Source organism: Rissa tridactyla, chromosome 2, assembly GCF_028500815.1.
Source record: "Rissa tridactyla isolate bRisTri1 chromosome 2, bRisTri1.patW.cur.20221130, whole genome shotgun sequence".
Classification (NCBI taxonomy): Eukaryota; Metazoa; Chordata; class Aves; order Charadriiformes; family Laridae; genus Rissa; species Rissa tridactyla.
The window spans coordinates 35,296,011-35,319,866 of record NC_071467.1 but is presented as its reverse complement, the minus strand read 5'-3'; the positions used below and the strand labels follow the sequence as shown (position 1 = coordinate 35,319,866).

General features: G+C 43.0%; 1 protein-coding gene across 7 annotated transcripts in view; it reads right to left on the bottom strand.

Moving 5' to 3' along the window:
• The window catches only part of STAU2 (staufen double-stranded RNA binding protein 2), a 170,466-nt gene extending 156,640 nt beyond the window's left edge, over positions 1-13,826 (bottom strand). For 5 of the 7 annotated variants that reach the window (XM_054190269.1, XM_054190272.1, XM_054190276.1 and 2 more), the window contains exons 1-2: positions 13,709-13,826; positions 12,397-12,500 (exon numbers count right to left, since the gene is read on the bottom strand). The gene's annotated coding sequence lies outside the window, so the exon portion shown is untranslated. The remainder of the gene's footprint in view (positions 1-12,396; positions 12,501-13,708) is intronic. The other 2 variants (XM_054190270.1, XM_054190274.1) reach the window with 1 other exon arrangement.
• Positions 13,827-23,856: the final 10,030 nt, after the last annotated feature.

Sequence of the window (23,856 nt, the reverse complement as noted above, 5' to 3'; positions counted from 1 at the left end):
GAGATCAGAAGAGCGTCCCTGTCTGTACAGGGAGGGCAATAAACTCCTGACCTGGAGTGGGTGCAAGGAATCAGCCCTTTCAACTCCTGCTGATCAGCTCAGCTTCGCTGTCACACCATACACTGAAGTTCAGCTCCTTCAACACTGTTCCACACAAAACCTACGATCTCATCCCCGACAATTTCATCTTCAGAAACCTGTGGCCTGTTTGTTTGTTTTTTTTACAGTGCCTTAACACTAGAGGATCTTAATTGCAGTGGAAATGTGGACATAGCCACCAGCTGAATAACAACTAAGTAATACGTGACAGCAAGGGAAGTTAGGCCTTAAAAGCATTTTACTTTCCTGAAGTATAGGGGGAAGGGTGGGGGTGGAAATCACTCACTCTTTTATTTTGGTTACTTTGATAAAATAATTTACAACCACAGACAAAAATGTACACAAAAAGGAAGGTGAATTGACACAGAGTATTAGGGACAAACAGTCAAAATCCAAGGAGCTGCAAGGCTTACAAAAAGGGTTGCTCAGCACTAAATCCAGCCCCTGAGGACTGACTAAATACTACAGTTTTTTTACAATCGGCTTCCTCTGCTTCTGGACTGCAGCAGAAGAGCGTTGTGGATAAAGCCCGAGAAGGCAAGGCAGGGCCAGGCGGCTCCAGCAAACACCAGGTCAGAACATTAAATACCATTGCAATCTCAGGAAACACGAAAGTTGTTTTTGTAAGGATATCATCATCCACAGAGGAATATCCTTTGCAAACTCCTATATACGATCAGTAAGACGCCTTCTGAGGAGAGGCAGGAAGGTATTTTGGAAAAAAAAAATCAAGTAGGAAATTGAACAGATTAAAAACTGCGCTCATAATACTTTTCAGCCACTTCTTCAAACAGCAGTCAGCTCAGCTTCCCTTTTGAATTACTACACAGGACAAGCACATTTAAAAAAAAAAAAAACAAAAAAAAAAACAAAAAAAAACCAAACAAACAAAAAAAACCAAACCAAAACAGAAAAAGGATTTAAGACTCAGAAGACTGAGCTACAAACTGCTTCATCTCGAATATTTCTTCCATAATGAAACTATATTGGTTCCCTCATTTCCAATGCTATGTTGATGCAAGATGCTACATGAAGCATATGAGTCTCTAAATCAATGACCAGACTACGGATACTTGAGAATACATATTATTTACATCTGTCACCGATTCAATCCTTCTTTAACAACTCTCTTTACAATCGCTTTGTGTAATTTTGAAAAGAAAGGAAAATTTCCAAACAAAACCAAACCAGACAAATAAAGTAACTCAATATGGAATCAAAGATTAAAACCTTAGATTTTCTCAATCAACAAAATGGCCAAAGGTGGGGATTTTGTTGTCATTTAATTATGATGTGTTAGCAAGGAGGCTAGAACAGAAAAGGCTTACCCTGCAATCGAGATGTGCAACTTGAAATACATAGCATATGTCACAGAGCAAACAAATATAATAAGCAAACATTCTGGATGTAGTAAATTGCTTAAGCCACTACAGCAAAAGACATATAACTAATATGAAAAACGTGCTCTCTACAAGGTCACGTATGCGTACAGTGTATCTCACACCAGAATAGTTACCCATACTGTATGGCACTGCTGTACAGTGAGATACGAGGATTCAGGCAAGGATTAAAGACATCTATAATTTAGGTTTCCAAATATAAGCAAAAGGTCTAAACTCCAACTGGAGTCAAAGGAAATACAGTATGGAACTCAGTAGTCCACCCATGGTTTACCAGTACCATTTGCAATGTCCTAAAATATCACATCTGGATACCTGCATATTCCATCAGCTGCTGCTTCAACAAGCAGAAGTCCTCTCTTGGAAGACCCATGCCACATCTGACACTGTGTGCGGCAGATGGTTCAGATAAACCCCGACATGAAAAGGCAATGAAGTGGCAATAATGCATGTGTTTAAACAAATGTATTACATGACTAGTTAATCATAGAATCATAGAATGGTGGACCCAAGGAACTATTCAAGGTGATCAACAAGCAGGCTTCTACCTTAGAATTAGCTAAACCACTCAGTTGAGTGCCAGCTGAAGACTAGACAGGATAACTTAGTGTCTCAAACTGCACTAGATGCTGAAATACAGGCAACTGAGGCCAACCCAAAGTCTACTGCCAAACTTGTCTTCAACAAATAAGCGATCATGGACCTTATTAAAACTAACAGACACAATTACAGAAGTAAATAAACTCCCTTGCAGAGAGATTCGCCATGTAATATATTTGCCTAAGATGGGTCTTCTTGTGAGGAATGATGGAAAACACTGGGGTTAGGGCACTCACTGTAATTGTGCCCATTTGCATGTGCAAGAGCCTGAAAACTTCTAACAAGAGAAATTTAACAGAAAGTGGAGCATATTGACAGACAGGAATGCAACTCTTCTGCCTTTGCTTCCCTGGCAACAGCGAGGCTTAAGTGAAAAGGCTGAGAAAGGAGCAACTCAGGCCACAGTGTATCTTACTGTGTACAGCAAAACTGAACGACCCCAGCCTGTACACATGGCTAATTTTCTCCTCCAGCAGAGAAATCACAGTCAGATCCTGAGTATACCAGACAGACACTTGAATTCTCATGTGGAGACTTCACAGGCAGACATGAAACAGAGATCCTAAGCAGAGAAACTTTATTAATATTCATCTTGAACCATGATGGAAATAAGATTGCTATTCTCACAAAATAACCTCACCGATACCAAGGATCACAGAAGGAAAGGCTGAAACAAAACAAAAAACTCAAATATTCTGAAATCCCTTAGAGAAGACAGACTGCAACCACAGCAAACACTTCGTGGGGACAGCTGCTTGACAGTTCAAGTAGCTTAATTACAAAATTCCTGTTTGAAATGGTGAGGGAGATCAATCGGATTATAAACTTGAAGATTTCAATGCCAGAAGAAAACTAAAAGATAAGTAAAGTGAATCTGTTGCATCAGAAACTGAGACACTTGGGCATCTCAACACTTTTCAACCTGTTTATAACCCAAAGCCCAAGGGAGAAAGATTAGTAGACATATATATGTCCACTACTTTACAAAGATAAACTCATCAGAAAGTTTATTTGTCTCAATTTATTGTTGCTGTCCAGAAAACAGAGAAGATGATCAAAAAGCCATGGAAATTTCCAACAGCCAATACATGCTAACCCAGTTCCCACGCTGCCACAAACTTTATGCCCGGAAGAGACACTGAACCAGCCAGCCAGAATACTGCTGCAGACACAATCATCAGTTTGACCCAGCCAGGATACCCTGAATTATTACAGAGAAGAAAGTGTGAAACTTCTCCAGGAAACAGCAAGGGGATCATCAGAGCCTTCTTTGTGGAAGGCCTTCCACATCCAAAACCCATCATGGTCTGAGGTATATCCAAGAAAACAGCTTACAGATGCCTATACAGTCTTACAGATCAGAGGCAGGACACCACACACACACTCCCCAATACTAGAGGGTAATATCCTTCTTTGTATTCATCTACTGCAACTGGGAGCAACCACTAATCCAAAGGACAAAAGCTGACTGTCTGGTATTGTAATTCTTTAGATCTCTTCCTTACCATGACTGCGAACTACCTACGACTTCCTGAAAACTTGCATCTCCCAAAGTCATATCTGTAACGTTTTTGAAAAGGTTACCTCACCTGGTTCCACAATCATTGGAGAAAGGAGAGTAGGACAATCAAGAGAGGTTCTAGGCAACACTGATACAAATTAAGCTGAATGTCCAGGGCTACCTCAAAATTTACCCACACAAAATGTATCAGAAAGGTTCAAGGAGACGACAAATTAATCTAGTGACTCCAGAAATTGTGAACACAGAAACTGAGATAAGAAAAATGTGGAATGAATTATTAGAATTTTTGTTTGATTATTTTTTTATTAATTTTTTTTTTACTTTCTGGGATAAGTCATTCAAGCACAACCATTTAAATATTCCACTGATATTCAAAGCGTTATACTGAAATGGTTATTTGTTGCCATCATATACAGAGGTCATCATATGATCTTACTGCAGATGATGGGCAGGTAAACCACATTCGCCTTAGGTTAAACAAAAATGAGTTACTAAGCTTTTTCATGAAGAAAAATAGCTGAAAAAAAAGGGAAGCCTAAGCCACCAGTTTAACAATCATCAGCTTAAAAGTGCAGAAGGGGATTAAGTAAGTAAATGAAAAAAACATGACTCAGACTTGACATGCTGCCGCTACAGACTCGTTTGCATCAAAACTGTAATTGGTTCCTTATTTGTGATACTGAAGTCTAATCAGAGCTCCTTCCAAGAGTTCAGTTTCTTATTTAATTAGTATTTTAAAATTTCTCTCATATATATTTCTAAAAGCTGTATTTTGTCCAATTTATGCTAGTGACTAGTAGTTATATTCCTAACATCTCAAATAAGCTTTGACTGACTTTAAATTACAAAATACTCTTATTCTGAGTAAAACATCCCTCCAACTGTTACTTTGTTCTGAAGCAAGGCAAACATTACTTTTTGACTAAAAGTTTATTCCTTAACTCGAAATCGCATATAATTAACGGAATTTAGAAGATTACCTCGGTTTTCCTTGACTGTGACAAACTACTTCTCAGATCATTTCAAGTAACAAAGCTTAGTGGAGTAGCAGAAACGTGACTTTTTCTTTGCAAAAAGTTACAGCTCTTGCTACCGGCCTTACTCACACCCTAATCATTCCCCTATCATTAACACCTACAAGATCCTCAGAGAAGGAGATTTCAATGGACAAAGTGGCAGGTGTTGTGCCCTGTTGTTAGCAGCAGATAAAATTCTGTTTTGTGTGCTTTTTCTTGTTCTTCACAAGTGTCTTTAAACAAAAACGGTATTTCACAGCTAGAGTGATGAATGCCCACCTTGAAGTCTCACATAGCTTCCAAGAGTTGCAGCTCCCAGACACAGCTGGGGTCAAATTGCCATCTCCTGTTCATGAATCACTCCTGGAATTCCCTTTCCCTCGGCTCTCCCATAGACACATTTTGTGATGCTTCCATGTAAGATAATTTTGACATATGGTTCATGAGACAAGTTACCTGCTCGCTGGGGGACAGAATGGGACCTCTGCTCACAGGCACAGAGTACCTTGTCGGATCAGGAGTTCTGCAATGAGTTCAAAGAGCCTCCTCCCTATTGCAAGTGCAGCTCCCCTCAGTCAATGAATAAAGGTAAAATAATTACTGAGTACTAGATTGGGTGTACCAGGTTCTCTGACTGAAGAAAAGCACTAAATCTAAGTTTTCAACTGGAGAAAATTAATGGTTTAGAGATCCTGTGTTTGGGGGCAAGGTCATGAACTGCTGCAAAATTGATGACACAAGCTCGGCTCAACAACAATGAAAACAGAGAGTCCAAAAATAAAGGAAATGGGCAGATCACATATAGCCAGTGGTGACCTGGGCCACTAACACTGGACTCCAACAAACTAGATGGGAAGAGACATGCGCCTGGAAGAGTTTAAGAGAAAGCCAAAGGGAACAGAGGTAACTGATCCAGCCATATGCAGCAAGCAGCTACCAATGCAGACCCGTCAAGCATCCTGAGAATAAAAAGAATCATCAACAACTCAGCAAAATACACAAGGACAGCAATCACCTATTGATTCCTTGTAGCAAACCCATGCTTTGGACAGAAATTATGAAGTTGTGCAATGAAACATAGTCAAATAAATTATTTCTCTTTGGAAGAAACTACAGATTATAGAAGATTTTGACAATCCTGGAAGAGCAAAAAATACTAGAGGCATACTTACAGATCCCTTTCAGAGTTAGCAAAGGCAGAAAACATTGAAGAAACTCTTGGATATACGATCAGTGCTAAACATTAGCTAAACATTATAAATTAGCTGCACACTGAGCACACATTCTGCTGCAGCACAGAGACTACACGCATCTGACAGGATGGCAAAAGGTTAATCTCTGGAGTTGAATGAGCAAGGAGGATACTAAACTAACAACAACAGAAAGGAAGAGTGATAGTAGAGAGAGATTTCGTTCAAATAAGAGTGCACAGAATCAGCATGACAAAACCAGGAGACTTTTTCCTCCAACTCCTTATTGTACTAGTGGTACCAAGTAGGATATATCATAAGATAGCAAATAAGAGATGTCCATCCATCTAGTTGATGATTCAGAGTAACTTGTTTCTCCAGACCAAAGGAAGTTATAAACATAACTACAACAGGAAAAAATGTAAACAAACTGTGAATTAAAATCTGGAATTCTTTCAAGTATTTTTACACAGATAAAGAGTCAGAAATATAAGAAAGGACAACCCTGGCTAAAAATGCAACCTGATTCGGTGGTAACATGAAATGATACAAAATAAAAGGAAACAGCACCTAAAAATGAGCAGAAGTGAAAAAGAAGCTTGCATATATGAGGAATGACAACACCATTCACAACAGCATAGGCTCTCAACTACATGGAGACAGAATGGATGGACAGATGATGCTCTGAGCTGCCCTTTAAAGAAATGACTTTTTCACCACTTACTGTACTTTCAGGCCTCCAGGCCATTAGCTTCAGCAAGCTAAAGTTAGCTTCTGTGACACTGGAACCACCCTAAACCAGACTGAAATAACAAACTTGCTTTTGAACCTGCAGGGAGCTAATGCTTCCGTGCACTACGGAGCTAAGATTCCTGTTCCTCACCTTCAAAACCAAAATCACATAGACAAGAAGCACTTGAAAAGGGAAGGACAACACCATTTTCTAGGATCTCTAACAGAACTCACACTATTTTGCTACATATATATGCCTAACAGTCTCACCTCCTGCAAAAAATGACGCTCCTTGTTAACAAAGGGAAGGAGCTCTCTTAGCCCAAAGGCCATCCAAGATCTGGGTTGTGATGACACTCAGCAGAAGTTTAGGTAGAAATGCAGACCCCAGGGCTGTAGAGCAGAGGTCTGCAATCCAGCGCAATAGCAAAAACACCCCATTTGAAAAGCAGAGTTGGCCCTAGAACTAGAACTGCCTTGGCTAACCCTGTTCACCCGCAGTGCTCTGTCCTGCCCTATCTTGAGGATGTATTAGGTATTTTAGTTTGATAGTAACTATGTCTCCCTACCTCCTGTCAGCTATGAGGTGCCTGAACAAAGGTAAACAGTACCAGGCAGTATTTGCAATGATACCAAATAAAGCTGCTTCTTTTTTGGTGCTAGAGATCTCAAAATTCCTAGTGAGCACAGAGCTGGCCTGAAAGCCTGGAAAAAGTTCAAAGTCCTACCATGACAAAAAAAAATAAATCATTTCAAATCCAGAATGGGTAAGTTGCTGCCTGCATCTCTTTCAAAATACTTGGAAGTACGGTATTAAAGCTATGGTATTAAAGATCTGTTTCACCACCTAAAGCAGCAGTTTGCTCTCATGCTTACCTGTAAGGAAGATGAATGTAACAAAGTATCATGGGGCTCTGACTGCAGTGGGATTTTTTTTTTTTAAAAAAAAAAAAAAAACAGGAAAGAGAGTTTTATGTACAGGTTAATTGTCACAAGAAAAAGGGCCTCCAAAGCCGCCACCTCTGGTAAGTTGCCACTGACAGTAATTTGTGGAATGGCCAGTGTCAGAAGAGCCCTGTAATATAACAGCTGAAGAAAAGTGCTATATAAATTCTTCCCCTGCAACCTGGCAAATACCTATGGTTGCCTGCAAGTCACAACTAGACTGTCCTCATGAATGACAACTCCATCAAGTCCATGGAAATGGGATCCAGTCCTGGCATCTTCAATGACTTTTCACTTGTTTAAGGCTCTGAAGACTGGCCAGTTGAAGAGGGATGAAGAAAAGATGATGCAGATCATTATCCCTTCTGAAGAGGTCAAATTCTATATTTAACCCTGTGGATTCAGCTAAGAGAGAAAATTGAGAGACGCCTCTGAGAAATCAGGGTGAGTTTTACCTGCCTTCTGGTCCAGGACAAGCTTCCCACTCCCTTTCATGAAGGACAGACAGCTTTAGCTGCCATGCAGAAGCTGAGAGGACACCTATTTCATACAAGAGCAGTAAATGCGTTGCACTGAATTATAAGAGAGTCAGAAGGGTTTTTAAGAAAATCCCTCCGGAGTCATTCATGAAGATTCCCAGGCCTTAAACAGGTACAAAAGGAACGTTTCTTGGGTGTACACTCTTTAAGCAAAATACCCACTGGCAATATCCACTCGAGTGACATTGCCACCACAGATGGAACACAGTTTGAAGCAGGAGGTTCGAGTACTATCAGATACATAAGACTGGAACAAAACGCAGAGAACACATTTTCCACAGTCTGGAAAGGACAAAGCCCTGCATCCTAGTATCCAGGACTGAAGAAGGACCAGAAAGGGGAAAAAAAAAATTAAAACAAACAAAAAAAACCACGACCTTTTAACAAGAAATTTTAGATAATTTCTTGTTCTTGTCTAACAAAGCCACAGCTCCTACACACTTTGTTATTTCATTTCTTTATTTGTATCAATACAAGTGGATATGCTACAAATTGACCCAACACTGCTCTGTTTCAGCTCTGCACTTTCACCTTGGGAACAGTGTATCTTGACTTCTTCCCTTCAAAACATATTAGTTGTATAGATGTGTCACCTGGGTGACACAGAAGAACTTCTCTGTCACTTACAGCCAGGTAGTTATCCAGACAACTTCAGTTAGTAACATCAATCTACATATTTAGTATATTGAAATTTCCTTAGATTTGTGTAACACTACTTTTTAAACTGGGCTTATTGTACAAGAAACCGGAAACTACAAATACACAACAGGTGCCAAAAATAAGAAACTAAGAATAGCAATAAAAATTAGGTTCCTCATCTCTTCAAGAACTCTTCCTGTTCCAACAGGTGACCATTTTCATTGCAAGAAAGTTCCCCAGAAAACCTGGTCTCCTACACTCAAAAGCATTTCCTTAAGCCTGGAGTAAACAGCCTCCTCCAAGCTGGCAAGCAGCAAAACTGGAAGCTTGACTGCTGCCAGTGGGATCCTTTGGAAGTTTGCAGGAGAAGATGAGACTGGAAACATACCCTTCGAGCATGTGGTACTATGGCAATCATTTTAGCAAGCTGTCTTTTCCCAGAAACTAAGGATAGCAGGTTAACCCATACTCGCCATAATACTTAGCCACTGGCTATCACCAGGGACCTCCCCAAACACCAACAGGAATCTGTGCTCATAGTCTAAAGAGAGCCGCCCCCCCATCATTTTAATGGCAACTAAATTAGAAGGTTACGGGGATACAAAAGTATACCAAAGTCACAAAATTAAATAATTCAATATGGGAAAAAAAAAGTGTTATTTACCAGGAAAAAAATTAAATTTCATAGTTTGATTTTATTTGGTTAAGTATCAATAAATTTGTAACATACTAATGATGTACTATACAGAGGTGTACTTGACTAAAGCAAAAGAAGAGATGCGGTACGACGCAGGTGAGCACACTGTGACCCCGGAGTACAGATTTAACTACTGGGAAATTTTCCAAATACTACCAGCTTAAAAAAAAAAAACAAACAACAAAAACCACACAAAACACTTGCTGTTGAGATGAAGTATGAACAAACTTTAGCAGCTACAGACATGCATGTGACTTTAGTATTACACCACCACAGATGGTTTTTCAAAATTCATTTTTAGATTAGGAGTTGTGACAAGCAATTTTTTTTATTCTAAATAGTTTCCAGAACAACGCCTGACAAGACAATCTCTCAGATTTTTACTGAACTCTTGATCTTTTAATGCAAACATACTTTGGATAATGCTGATCATGACTGGTCGCTGACAATGAGCAGACCCCCTAAATGCAGATCCCTTGACTTTTAATGTATATATATATTAACTATGTCATACACGGGTTCCATTTCCTCTATTCCCAGAGTTTGCCATGTGCTCCCACCAACTCTGCTCCCTGCCTTGCACCATATATCCTCTCCTCCCTGAGGAAAACTGCCAGCCCCATTCCCTGAGCCGCCTTCGCAGGCCCCCTGACTTGTGCTTTATATGCCCTTCAATGAAATGGAAACCCCTGCCTTACCCTTCTGACCCGCTGGTTTCAGAGACCACATATACAGTACCCACCAGCGAAGAGCAAGCAGACGAAAGAGGGGTGGAGGGGTGAGAGCCCCAGGCAGGGACTCCAGCAGCTCAGTCCTTACTTGGGTGTATTTGCAAGCATTATCACGGCGAAACCAGCAACAGGAATGGCCAAGAAGCACAAAGGCAGAAAGGGGTAGCAGGGATTCCTGGTTTGCCCCATGGATTTTGGCATCAGTACTCACAGCAGCTTTAGGAGAGCCATTCTTTGCCTTTGTTTCTCTTCCTCTTTTTGGAAGAGAGAGAAAATTCAAGAACTATTGTGAAAAAATACATCCTATTTGTGACCCAAAGATCAGAAATGCAATATAATTGGTTCTGGCAAAAGACAGACCTAACTCTAATCTTCCAGATCCTGCTGTTGCTGATAGGAAATCAATGTAAGCAGTGGAAGGAAAGTGAAGCTTTGGTGGCTTATTAACAGAAGTTGCGTTGTTACAGTTATCCTGAAAAGATGCAGTTAGGTCCTTCCCCACCACACCAGTGTGACCCCTATGAGGAAGTAGATACTTGATTCTGCAATGGGAGAAAATCTGTGCACATGTATACATGTCTTTACGATGTATACCCAAAAAAACCTGGCACTAAAACCAATTTATAGGCCTTTACAGGCACCCCTTATAAGGCCCACTCTCCAACTGTATGATATTATAAGAAGATGTATTTTGGGCTGATGGACTGGACATAATTGATGAGAGATTTTTCAGTCTTTTTGAAGACTGACAAATCAATAGCCACGTATTTCGGGTAGGTCAAAACAAACCATCTAGACAGAGCATGACAGGTGCAGCTTTCCTAACGGCTGGAGAAGCAGCCTTGGAATCGGAGGATCTGCTTCACTACAGCCTGTTGCCTAACCTTCCCAAGGTCACTTTTCATGACACTTTACAAATAAAACACGTAGTATTTGATTCACTTCCCACATTCACACCAGTGTGCACCAGGATTACAGTGGAATTATATTTATAAACCTGTGTAGGAAAATCAAGCCCAATATTTGCCCCCAAGGAAGGGGCTGACTGAGTTAAGTGCTTACTAAAACTTGAAGAGAAAGATGGGGATAAACTTTTTGGTAGGGCCTGTGTGTCCAACAGGACAAGGGCTAGTGGTTTTAAAGTAAAAGAGCTTAGAATAGATTAGTTTAGATTAGATTTAGTTTAGACTTAGACTAAATAGAAAGAAGAATTTTTTTTACAATGTGTGTGGTGAAACACTGGAAGAGGTCACGCACAGAGGTAGCAGATGTCCCATCCCTGGAAACATTCAACCCCGTTGGGTTGGATGGGGCTCTGAGCAACCTGATCTAGTTGAAGATGTCCCTGCTCATTGCAGGGGGGAGGGACTAAATGACCTTTTAAAGTCCCTTCCAACCCAAACTATTCTATGATTAAAACACCTCTGATCAGGTTTTCCTGCAAATAAAATTAGGAAGTTCCTTTACAAACTGCTTTTACAATTCAGGATATAAGATTGTTCAAATTTATTATTATTTTGACATAATTCTTGGGGGATGAGGTAGCTTAAACTGGCAATAATACACATAAAGACTTTGGCCTCTAGACTACACCCTGAACTGAACCCAAGCTGGATGACTTCTGCTGAAGCTAAGCAACGTTGCTGAAAATCTCTCTGCAAAGCAAAGAAAATCCGAATGGCCCCTTCCCCTCAAAAACTATGAACAAGCAGGTGGTGTCAATCCTGTTCCTAGCTGTCAGCAATAGGAATCTTAGCAAAGACAGGCAAGAGCAGAAATCTCTCTCCAGGAGTTTTTCTACAGCAAAGCTAAGGTTCAGTGGCTGGAAATCAGTATTCAAAATCTTACACTGCTGCTGGCTTTCTAGAAAAAGTATTTCATTCAGAAATCTGTCAGCCTGGCACTGTTTATATAGGCAGCAATGTCACAACAAAGCCTGCACAGAACCTCCCTGGATTTAGTAAATGGCTTAAATACATTAATATTACTACACTGGTGTAGATTGCTAACCTGGAATTACCACACAGCTCAGGAAGACCTTACTCCTGCGCAGCTTGATGCCACTAGTAACGTAAGTGAGATATAGCAACGTATGCTTGCTTACAGAAGTGCTATGCAACTACGCCTAGTTACACCAGAGCAAATAGTCTTTTATCTTGCAGAGCTGTGGTTACTCATGCACATCCCTCAGGACTGTTCAAGACAATATTATTTCACACAAAAAGAGGAGCTACAATAGCAACACTTCATCTACTCTTTTGTATAATATAAACTTTTTTTTAGTACCATGGTAGTTGCATGGGGAGCCTTCCAAGCACGGCCTGAGAAGCTTACGTCTTGGTATCCACAGAAACAGCTTGCTGGCCGTAAGGCAACGCTGGGCAGATGCACTGTGGGGAAATTTTTCATTTGGGTATCACCGTCTTGGCGGGTGGGACCCTGAGCACTGCAAGGCAAACAGCTCCGCTGCGGGATTCGCCCTCCCAGCCGGCCCCGAGCAGCCCATGCTGTCCCTGGTTGTGACTTCCAGGCCTGGCTGCCATCGAAATGAACTTTCTCCCACCAGAGAGACCCAAACACCTGGAAAATGCCACCTGGGATAGGCCTTTTAACAGCAGTGTCCCCCTGGGTCCCATCCCCACTGAAGCCCCGAAGCCCTGCTGCAGGGCGAAGGCCGGCAAACCGTCCCACTGCCCATTGCTTCGTGGACGAGACGCCGACATCCATTTTGGGAATGGGAGAGCCCAGTCCCGCCGGCGAAGTTTCGGGCCCTGTCCGAAGTTTGGGGGCAGCGCAGGATGCGCAGAGCGAGGAGGGGGCGACTTAACATGGCGTAGGAAAACGCGGCGGCCGAGCTGCGGGGTCCCCGCCGCTGACCGGGCGAGGAGAACGCCCGACGCCCCTCGCCGGCGAGCTGCCACCCGGCGCCCCCGAGGCCGCGCACCTCCACCCGGGAGGGCACGGCCGGGCCGGGCCGAGGCGGCCCAAAGGACGAAGGGCAAGTTCGGGTGGCGCACACACACAACTACTTCCCGAGGTCTGAGGTAGGGCAGGCCCGCCGCCGGCCCCGCCGAGCCCAGCCTCACCGTACGGCCCGGCCCGGCCGGCCGCGGCCCGGCCTCGCCGCCACGGCCGCCGCCAGCAGCCGGACTCGGGGTGCGTGTGGGAAGCTGCGGCGGGGGCTGCTCGGCAGTCCCCGGAGGCGACGGCGCCGGGGCGGCCCACCTGTGCCCCCCCTGCCCGCCTCCTCCACCCCTCAGCGAGCGGTTGGGGGCGGCCGGGGGGCCCCGCGGCGGATGGCGGGGTTGGTGCCTCCTCCACCGCCGGAGCGGAGCGCGCCAGCACCGCCGTGGCGCAGAAGCGCCTGCCCGGCCCCGGGGTGGGGGGGGCACCGAGGGGCCGGCGGAGCCCTCGCCCCGGCGGGAGGAAAGCGGGGTGGGGGGGGGGGCAAGGCGGGACAGGGACTCGGACATCATGGCTGAAGCAACCCCCTCCCCTCCGGCCTCGGCCCGGTGCAGCTCCTCCACCCCAACCCCCGACCCCGGTTTCCCCGGCCTCCCCGCCCGGCTCCGGGGCCGCCCCCCGCGGGCGCGGTTACCTGCTTCCCGGGGATACTTTGGAGACGCCTCCAACATCGGCAAACACTAAAGAGAACTGACCCCGCCGCCGCGGCGGCCGCCGCCGGCCCCAACCACTCCGCCACCCCACCCCCCCACCCCCCCGCCGTCGCCCTCCCGCCGCCCCGCCTCAGCACCGCCCGCCAAACTCCCACCCCCCCCTTCCCCCCCCTCCCCACCCCCGCCGGCCTCCCCCGCCTCTCCGCCGGCGCCTCCGCCTCGTCCCGCCGCCCGCGGAGGGCTGCCGGCGCCGCGCCCGCCGCCTCGATTCCCCCCCCGCTCCCCGGGCGAGAATGGCCCCGTCCGCGTCGCCTCCCCCCCGCAACCCCGGCCCGGCGACGCGGAGCGCAGCGCCCCCAACGGCGGCGCGGGGCCTTGTTCCCCCTCAGCTCCTCCGCGACCGACCGCCCTCAGCCCCAGCGGGGCCCGCGGATCCACGGGCTCCCCCTTCACGCGTGGGACCCTGTGAGAGGGGTGTCCCGTGGTGGTTGTAAAACCTCGCTCCTTTGACGTTGCCAGGGCTCAGGGAGAGAGGACAAGGTGCGATGTTTTTAAACTAAGAGAGGCTAAATTGAGAGCACAGATCCTGTGGAAATTTTTCACGCTGAGGGTGGTGAGGCACTAGCACAGGTTGCCCAGAGAGGTGGTTGATGGCCCATCCCTGGAAACATTCGTGGTTCAGGTTGGATGGGGCTCTGAGGAGCCTGATGTAGTTGAAGATCCTAGAATGGTTAGGTATGGAAGGGACCTCAAAGATCATCTAGTTCCAACCCCCCTGCCCTGGGCAGGGACACCTCCCACTAGACCAGGCTGCTCGAAACCCCCTCCAACCTGGCCTTGAACACTTCCAGGGATGGGGCATCCACAACTTCCTGCTCCAGTGCCTCACCACCCTCATAGTAAAAAATTTCTTCCCGATCTCTAATCCAAATCTACCCTCTTCCAGCTTGAAGCCATTACCCCTCGTCCTATCACGACATGCCCTTGTAAAAAGTCCCTCTCCAGCCTTCTTGTAGGCACCCTTCAGATACTGAAAGGCCGCTATAAGGTCTCTCTGGAGCCTTCTCTTCTCCAGACTGAACAACCCTCATTGCAGACCTTCAAACGTCCCTTCCAACCCATCCCATTCTATGAATCTCACTAATTCCATGACTAACTCGGTGCATTCTTTTGGACAGCTCTGCTTCCGTGCCCTTCCAACCAACACCAGGCCTCTGGTTCTGCCATCAGGAAACGTTTACCTTGTTGCCTCCTTTCAGGTTTTCGCGCGTCCCCTACAGAAGGCAGAGCTGGACAGAAGAAATAAAGAAAGCAAAGCACTTTGCAGTTAAGATTTGGGGATGTGCAAAATGGAGATTAAAGGCTAAATAGTTTTCTGGAGATAAAGTCTTCCTTTAAACTGGAAATCAACGGAAGACTAAATGGGGGAGAAAAAACAAAGAAATAAATTTCTCACCATCTTGAGCACTAAAAAAGATAACATTCAAATTCTTTATCTCAAAGTAATCTAAAGTTTATTGTTCATTAAAAAAAGGCGGCTTCCAACTTTAATCCACAATCCCACCTAATTTAGTTTGTAAAAATCTGCTCTCTTGATTGGCTCAAGTAATTATTTGCCAAGTTACACAAACCAGGAATTTTTAAATCCACGGCAAAGGCAGGTAGAGACATCAGAACTTGAAGCAATTAATTTCCTCTCTGATTTGCAAGACTGCAGTAACAAAACTCTTCAGGCTTAGAAACAAAACCAGATTTATTGGGGCAAAAGATGCCTGTATCTTTTTACTAGGCAACTGGATTTTAATTATAGCTATGAGAGTTAAAACGTTAGATATAGCAAATGTAATTTAAAAAAACCAGATATTTACTCAGTATCAGAATGGATTCAGAGTTCAGATTTCCTCCAGTATCTGTTATTCCATACTCATGACTTGAAACCAAGTGGTGGATTGTTACGAAAACTGAGCAAAAAAGAAAAAGATGCAGCCTGACAGGATTCCCACGCGCTCGTGGTACAGACACGCTCCAATAGCCCACAGCCCGGGGGAATTCTGGTAGGAAGCTTGTATATTGTAGGCAATAATTTACATGCCAAATACATGTAGTGACTCTTAGCAGCAGGGCTGGATCACGAGTATCTAAGTGATAGCAAGGTTTCATTCATACTAACAGAACACTAATATGACATTTACAACTTGTTTAAACACATTTTGGGAACTCCACAGTTGCTAAGACAGTTTTATACATACCCTGTATTTGGCTGTGGTAGCTTCCCATCCTCCTCTTTTCATTCCTCCGTTGTTTAGTTTTCTGTTTCCACGATTCCTTACCCCTGATTCCATTTCATTTTAAGAACTGAGCACAGAAGTACACAGTATAATACAATTTCTTATGTATTCTTCTGATATGATTTAGCAATGGGTAATAACACAAGGACTTTTCATAAGGCTACTACAAGTTTTTGCGTAAGTAAAGTTCATTCAGAAGCTGAATCATGACAATGTCGTCTGTAAAAGTTTATGGGGTTTGTGGGGGTTTTTTTGTTGTTTTGTTTTTGTTTTTTTTTAGTTTGTTGGGGTTTTTCATTGATTTACGTCAAATTTTACTTTTTACTTACAACCCTATAGCACAGCATATCCTTAGTGTAACCAGCAGAGAAATGCACCCAATGAATGCCAGCATTACGTTACAAGGGAAGTTTTCTGAACTTTTGGCAATAGATATAATTCCCACAAGCCTCTGAAATCTCCAGTCTGTGCTATTACTTCAATACCCAACAGTTTTACAATATTGCTATTACTACACAGCTAAAAGCTTAGTTTAAAAACATCTCTTGAAATATATGTATCAACTCAGAAGAGTGTCATATCTTAATATACATTTTGTGCTGCAAACAGCATATAGCTGAAAGAAAACTGAATACCAAAGAGCAAGTTTTATCCAAAATCTTACTATATATGAGATATTCGAACAGGCTGCCCAGAGAGGTGGTGGATGCCCCATCCCTGGAGACTTTCAAGGCCAGGCTTGATGAGGCTCTGGGCAACCTGATCTAGTTAAAGATGTCCCTGCTTACTGCAGGGGGGTTGGACTAGATGACCTTTAAAGGTCCCTTCCAACCCAACACATTCTATGATTCTATATATTTTAAATACACTGGTGACTTCTGGACTGTATTTTGCTTTTTAACAAATTCCATATATGATTGGAGCTTTACATGTATGAACAACTAAGTTGCATTACTAGCCACTTGTTAGATTTACTGTACCTGTATGTTTTGGGTTTTTTTCCTCCTGCTGTTGAGATATGGAACAAAGGCTAGTCAGTACCTCCAATAAAAGCAGCTTAATAGAACCTTAAAACCTCCTGATTTTTTTAACTGAGATGCACAGCTTGTACACACTCCTCCACTCTACTCCATTAGTACACAATGGGAGCGTCATGACTTGCCCAACAATCTAGTTTCAGTAAGTTGTTAATAGGAGTAATTAATTCAGTGTGCAGTTTGAAAACAAGAAAAAAAAAAAAAGCCACACTAATGCTTAAACGCCTGCCCAAATGCCGAACTGGGGGAAAACGTACAGAGCAATTCCATTTGGTCTGTACACGTGAGGGCAAGACACTTGAAGACACTTGGCCTTGTCATTTTTAACCTCAGAGCCAGAAAAAAAAAAAAAAAAATTGGCACTTTCAAACTGGCTTGCAAAAAATCAAAATATTTTAATTTTTACTGATAAATTTTATTATTAGAATTGTGGGGTTTTTTTTAAAAAACATCATCAAGAAATGAGTTTCTCCCCCTCAATAAACACTGGTGCAACAAAACAAAACAAACAAAATCCCCAAAGAAAACGCACAGTGATGTATTTAACAAGGAGGAGATTGACAGAACCAAAGAAGTAGTAGCCTGCTTTTAAATCAATAAATTCAAAACAGAAAAATTGATTGGAAAGCACCTCTGAAGGTCATCAGCTCCATCAAACTCCTTGCCCCCTTAAAGTAGGGACAGCTTTAAAGCTGGATCTGACTTTGGAGTTAGCAGGTTGCTCAGTTTACTTTTGAAAATCTCCAAGGACGGAGATTTTTCAACCTTTTCCAGCAATCTCTTCCTGGGTTTGATAAAGCTTATTTTTAGCTGTACTTTCAAGATGTATATTAAAGAACTTAGATGACAGTTTGATACTAAAGTTGAAAGAGTAACTAAGCTAATGCAGAGTGCTCATAATATACCAATAGGAAGTGGATAATTCATTATTTATATTAGTCATCCAACTGAATGAAAGCCTCTAACACCTTAATACCAGAAGAATGGGTCAATTTTTTAATAATATTTCCCCAATAACTAAAAGCTATTAGAAAAGCAAAAGCCAGGAGTCTATGATTAATTTGATTAAACCCCAGTACTGTTAGTAAACCTAAGTCTAATCAGACTGTTCTCCGCAATTACAGGTGCAGAACTGTAACTATGAAAGTAGAATTTTGACTACAATGCATGTCATACAAGTGACTAAAACAATTTATCACCTTATGTAGTACATAGAATGAGAGACATGAGCAAACCAAGATATAACAAACTCAAGAGTAAATACTATGAAGAATTTTCTCGGTTAATGGAAACCATTTATTTTTTATGCTCCAGTGAAGACTCATGAGCACTGAACTTTAACAACTCACGTAACACATTATATTTCATGATTCACATCTAAAATGCGAGTTCCCTAAATCAGATGAATCACACAATCACTCCAAGAATCTAAATGAAGTGAACTAGAACTTGTGCTTGTCAGCATATACTCAACTTCTTCCATCACTTCAAATAGCATAAGGACATTGTGCAACCTCCAGGTCCTCAACTCCATTTTTTTCAGAACACACCAAAGTGAATCCAACCAAAACAATGTGCTGATTCTGCAACTACAAGCTTACATCTTACATTACAAGGTATCAAAGTAATTTCTTCATTTGTTGGCCTGCTGACCCAAATTCAGATCACTCTGCAGGTAGAATTGTATTTTCCTGTAATTATTTGCTCCCATTGCTTTCATACATCAGTGCTGGAAAGATGGGTTTGTCTAAATAAAAACTCTACCCTTTTAATAATGCTAGTGAAATTTAAAAATCATACTGGTAAATTATTTTATAGTAAATATTAGGAGTTGTATTAAACATTCAGAAAACAGTCACATTATTTATTACCCTATTCATGTATCCAAAACTGCACAAAAGCTAGCCCTAAGTCCCTAGTTTGAATTTCCACATTTATTTTGGGTTATAATGACGTGACTGTGTTTGTGTCAGCTATTTCCATCACTTTCCATTTATTTTCAACACAAGAAACTGTAAGAACTTTCTCTACAGTCATCCCACCTTCTTACAACGACAGAAAGTGTGATTATGCATATTTATGCCTACCTCGGTAGTATGCATAGTAACTGTATAAACTGGTGTGTGTGTGTATGCACAGTTAGTTGATATATGCAAGTTCATCATCTCTGTTGAATGCAGGAAACTTCTCACATTTTCTCTGTGTTTTCCAGATGTAGAAAAACCTAGGTTTGGATTACTCCCGTAAAACACAGATCACAGAATTTCAGAAGAAAACTCAGATATCTAATTCAGGTCAATCAGGGCTTCAAATCTCATGACTACAGGCAATGAAGACAAATGTACCTACAGTTTGATGAATTAGCAAGAATAGTAGCAGAACTACCAACCTGAAGATCACGGCGTATCGGTTTTCCATTACAAAGCACACAGTCAGACATTTAGCAATAGCCCACTTCTGCATTACTGGGCTTTGCTACTTCATGAGAATACACTGGCTCTGCTCAGGAGAAAACACGGGAAAGCCAAAGTGTAATTAATGACAAGCCAAAGCAGCAATAGATTCCATAAGATTAAATTCCTGTTTACGAGCCCGGTTTGTTTTTTTTCGTTCTGTTTGGGTTTTGCTTTACTGATAGCATTCTAACTATGTAAAAAGGCTTTCAAACAAGTCCAGACACGATGCTGTTTTCATTGACGGTGTTGTACGAGAGCATCACACCCATCTTGAATTGCTTCAGATTCTCAGTAGTGCCTCTCACTGCAGGCACCGATTACAGCAGCGTACTTCAAACACAACCAAAGCTACACCAGTAACAGCACCGGGCTGTCTGTACATCAGTGTCACCATTAGGTACATTTATTGGCACAGTCGTGCTGGTGAGCGATTGTACCTAATCGTACCTATTGGTGACTTTACAGAGAGCAGACTGTAATGCACTATGTCACAGAGAAAGCAGGGATCGGGCCTTTTAAGTCTTGAAGAAAGTTAAGGCCAGCGTTGGACATGAAAATTAAGTGTTTCACTCATCGCCAAACACATACTTGTACTGGCATTAAGTTTACCTGCCTTAGTTAAGTAGATGTAAAAGGACACAACTAGTCTGGAGAGAACTGAATCAGTAGAAAGGTGCTTTCCATTTTGCATAGTTTGTTTGCTTTTCCACCCAGCTGTATATAAGCTACACTGCTACAAAACGTGTCGCGTACTTCACTTACAATCTTATATTCCTTCTTATAACCCTCCTAAAACGCTCCTTTTATTGCGGGACCATGGGAAAAAACTCTGCAACGAGGACTCAAATTTCTACCATTTTGTAGAAGTGAAAAAATGACTTAAGGCCATGTTATAAAATTATACAGTAAGTTAAACCTATATTAAATTAGTAAGTTTTTAAATGATTATTCTCTTGGAATGAGGACTATCTTAGGCATATATGGAGTCAAACATCAAGCAGAAAAGAGAAAGAAATTCTCTGTACACAGCATAATGCAGACTCTGCATACAGAAAAAAGCTTCCCCCCCTAGAAAAGCTTTGGAAGTTACCAGTATTGTGAACATGAATCAGTAAATAACATAAAGGGCTTATCATAGTCAATAGGAACACCACCAAAGCATTGCCTGCACGTGCTCCTACGTATATAACCTCATGAATGGAAACAATAAAAGCAAGCTCAACCAGCAGCATTGTCACTCAAATGATGTTGGTTTTTAGACGATTACGGATGCTTCCAGTTTGCTGTTAGTGCTGCCAGCATACACTAGTTGCAGTCTCAGTTTGCCCAATTTTTTTAAGTGACAGCTCTTATAGCTACTAGATACATGCTACTTCTTGGGACAGCAGCAACACAGAGCTTCAAAACATGTGAAGTGTTACTGAGTAAGCAGTAGGTACTACGTGAGTTGAAAATACAGAATCTGTGCATCTCCTCCTACATCAAATTGAATTTAACTACTCAGTTTCACCTATGAAGTAGTCATTTCTTGGTAGGCTTACCATGCAAGAAGTTCGTTGTGTATTATGCATGTTATAACAACTAGCAATGTAACTTTTTCACAGGACAACAGTGAATTAATAGTATAACAATGTATTCTGAAAGAGAGACAGATCATATTTATGTTAGTTGAAGTTGGTTAAAGCTGTTTGGCTTCAGATCATTTTACAATCCTGTCAAAATTAAGTCTCCAACCCTTAGTAAAGTTTTGGGTTTTTTTGGACTACATAGCATTCCCTAGTAGTACCTGAGAAACCAGGAAGACACGATTAATGTCCAGATATGACTTAGCCTATTCCTACAGATTAAAGAAAGGAAGGAAGCTAACAGAAGGAACTTCCAGAATTACAAAAACACATAGCAAAGCACCATACCAGGTCTATTTTTCACCTGTAAGACTTCCAAATCTTTTGTCAGGCACAGTATGAAGTCTACTTGGCTCAGAGTTTACTAGGATTTCTAGAAAAATTATTGTAAAGGCAAAAAGAAACCTATTAGCTCAGTTCATGGATAGTTGTCCATCCTCTGAGTCGTAAAGTTTGATTGGACCAGTGTTTTTTCTTAGTATAGCATATCCCAACAAACTCTGATATTGGTTTTCATACAGGACCTTGATCCTTCAGTTGCATCATGACCAGAGTTGCACTGTATTTGCCGGCTTATACTTTGGAAGAGCTTCGTAACGTAAGAATTACAGCTTGGTGCAATTACTGATGTCCTCTTAAAAATAACACAAAGAACCAACGCTGTGCCACCAGCCACCGATTCTCTGAGAATCTTCAGAAATCTATCAAACTTAACCTTCAAGAACTGGTTGTTCCCCCTCTCATTTCTCCCTCCCACCCCACATTTTCCCTTAGTTGAGGAGGACCGGGTCAGAGACCACTTGGCCAAGCTGGACATTCATAAATCCATGGGCCCTGACGGGACGCACCCGCGAGTGCTGAGAGAGCTGGCAGATGTTATCGCTAGACCACTCTCCATCGTCTTTGAAAAGTCATGGGGAACAGGAGAGGTGCCTGAGGACTGGAGGAAGGCTAACGTCACTCCAATCTTCAAAAAAGGCAAGAAGGAGGACCCAGGGAACTACAGGCCGGTTAGTCTCACCTCTGTCCCTGGGAAGGTAATGGAGCGACTCATTCTGGATGTCGTCTCCAAACACATAGAGGAACAGGAAGTTATTGGAAGTGGTCAGCATGGATTTACCAAGGGCAAATCATGCCTGACCAATCTGATAGCTTTCTATGATGTTATAACGGGTTGGCTGGATGAGGGGAGAGCCGTAGATGTCATCTACCTTGACCTTAGCAAGGCTTTTGACACTGTCTCCCATAACATCCTCATTAGGAAGCTGAGGAAGTATGGGCTAGACGAGGTGACAGTGAGGTGGATCGAGAGCTGGCTGAGTGACAGAACCCAGAGGGTTGTGATCAGCGGCACAGAGTCCAGTTGGAGGCCTGTAACGAGTGGTGTCCCTCAGGGGTCAATACTTGGACCAATTTTGTTCAATATATTCATTAATGACCTAGATGAGGGGACAGAGTGTATCCTCAGCAAGTTTGCTGATGATACCAAGCTGGGAGGGGTGGCCGACACTCCAGAGGGCCGTGCTGCCATCCAGCGTGACCTGGACAGGCTGGAGAGCTGGGCAGAGAAGAACCTAATGAGGTTCAACAAAAGCAAGTGTAGGGTCCTGCACCTGGGAAGGAAGAATGCCAAACACCAGTATAGGTTAGGGGCGGACATGCTGGGAAGCAGCTCTGAGGAGAAGGACCTGGGGGTCCTGGTAGACAGCAAATTATCCATGAGCCAGCAGTGTGCCCTTGTCGCCAAGAAGGCCAATGGCATCCTGGGCTGCATAGGGAAGACTGTGGCCAGTAGGTCGAGGGAGGTCATTCTCCCCCTCTACTCTGCACTGGTGAGGCCACAACTGGAGTACTGTGTCCAGTTTTGGGCTCCCCAGTTCAAGAGGGACAGGGAACTACCGGAGCGAGTCCAGCGTAGGGCAACCAAGATGATTATGGGACTGGAGCACCTCCCTTATGAGGAAAGGCTGAAAGAGCTGGGACTCTTTAGCCTGGAGAAGAGAAGGTTGAGGGGGGACCTGATTAATGTTTACAAGTATCTAAAGGGTGGGTTTAAGGAGGACGGAGCCAGGCTCTTTTCAATGGTTCCCAGCGACAGGACAAGGGGCAATGGGCACAAGCTAGAACATAGGAAGTTCCGTTCAAATACACGGAAAAACTTCTTTACAGTGAGGGTGACAGAGCACTGGAACAGGCTGCCCAGGGAGGTTGTGGAGTCCCCTTCTCTGGAGATTTTCAAGACCCGCCTGGATGCAGCCCTGAGGGATGTGGTTTAGGCAATCCTGCTCTAGCAGGGGAGTTGGACTAGATGATCTCTAGAGGTCCCTTCCAACTCTGAAGATTCCGTGATTTATCTCCATATGGCATCCTCAGTGCATTAGTCAACACAATCTGCAGGAGCATTTGGAAGATCATTCCAACAGAGGATTGTCTGGACTAATACTTATTTAAGGAAGCCAAAGTCACCTGTTACTCCAGCATGATGCTTAAGACAGAAGTTACTGCTCGGGGCATACAATGCACAAATGCGTAAGAGATTAAAAAAAGTTATAGTCCAAAACTCAGTGTGATACATTAGTGCAAGGTGATGCCACCAATTTCTTTTTTCCCCTCATAAACTCAAATCCTTATGCAAATCAAGACTTCAGGCTTGATATACTCTGAATCATCTGGAGATTGTGTGCTTCATCAGTTTTGACTTGTTTACTTAGCGATATATGCTT